The sequence below is a fragment of the Crocodylus porosus genome, unplaced genomic scaffold (genome assembly GCF_001723895.1).
Source record: "Crocodylus porosus isolate Cpor-Errol unplaced genomic scaffold, CroPor_comp1, whole genome shotgun sequence".
Classification (NCBI taxonomy): Eukaryota; Metazoa; Chordata; order Crocodylia; family Crocodylidae; genus Crocodylus; species Crocodylus porosus.
In genome coordinates this window covers 17,398,259-17,399,521 of record NW_017728907.1, presented here as the reverse complement: position 1 = coordinate 17,399,521, position 1,263 = coordinate 17,398,259, and the positions used below count along the sequence as shown (strand labels likewise).

General features: G+C 56.1%; 1 long non-coding RNA gene across 1 annotated transcript in view; it reads right to left on the bottom strand.

Moving 5' to 3' along the window:
• Positions 1 to 924, bottom strand: part of LOC109307155 — a 15,258-nt gene extending 14,334 nt beyond the window's left edge. Inside the window, exon 1 of the long non-coding RNA XR_002100180.1 lies at positions 837 to 924. This is a non-coding gene — a long non-coding RNA (uncharacterized LOC109307155). The remainder of the gene's footprint in view (positions 1 to 836) is intronic.
• Between the last annotated feature and the right edge of the window lie 339 nt (positions 925 to 1,263).

The window sequence follows — 1,263 nt, the reverse complement described above, 5'->3', positions numbered from 1 at the left end:
GACTAGATGATCTACCTAGGTCCCTTCCGACTCTAGCTACTATGAAACTATGAAACTACATCACATGCTAGAAGGAGGTGTCTAGCTGCTGGTACTTGTCACAGAGTGAGATCCCCAGGGGTGGCCATGATGCCCCTGGTGGCTCTGTGACGGTGCAAGCTCTGCCCTTAGGGTGCCCTCTTACCTTAGCTGCCACGTCTTTGATGAAAAAATAACTCGGAAGGCTGCCCACAAGCCTTCACTTTGTCTTGGTTCACTGAACCTTACTCAAGCTCTCTGATCTGTAGGCCCGTTGCCAGGCCTCTCTTCAGTACGGTGCTGCATGAGATACCTTAGGCCTTATGGGCCAACTGCATGGCTCCAGCCACCCCTTTACCATGCCCCATGCCTCACAGGTGTTATATTTCTGTTATGCTCTGCTGGGGCCTTGGCCTACTCGGACCCCGCCCCTTTGATATAGCGAGGCCTTCTAGCCTAGACCCACTGTGTTGGGCCTAGCTTTGAGGCATTAGCCCACAAACTCCTCGTATTACTGGGCTCTCCGGCCCCCTGCAGCTTGCGTTCCCCTGGCACTGGGCTCTCTGGCCAGAGATGACCTGAGCAGGGAGTGGGGCTCAGGGCAAATCAGCCTGTGCAGGGTCCTGCCCCCAGAAGCAAGGAAGTTGGTGGGGGATGCCAAGTGGCCGGAGGTGAAGCTGGTGGCAGCGCAGAGTCGCCACACTGCTCTGCCCAGCTCTGCAAGACCCCTCAAACCGTGGGGCCTGGGGCAGTCGCCCCATCTCCAGCCCCCTGCAACTTGTGCCACCCTGGCACTGGGCTCTCTGACCCCCTGCAACTACCGGTTCAAACAATAACACAAACCTAATCCCCTGGGCTACAACATAACATTAATAATAAAGGCAGCACTCTGCCCCTTTAAGAGGGCCAACTTCCCCCTCCCCCTTAGAATACCAGCCCCTTTTATCTCTGGCTCCCTTGTGAGGGCCTAGACTCCAACTGCATTTGGAGGTAGCAAAGCAGGCAGCCAGATGCACTGGACCACTCTTTTGAGCAGGAGCACCTTCTTGCAGTTGCCAAAGAGAAAGACCTCAGGCCAGCCTCAGCCCTGAGCTTATATGTGTCCCGGGCTCTGACTCCTTCCAGTTAGCTGACCACCTGCAGGTGCCAGCCAATTGCTTTGTTAGCCTGTTACTCCGGCAACCCGCAGCTGTGGGGCTCTGTGTGGCCTGCCAGGCTCTTTTGCTAAGCGGCTTCTGCTCTTAA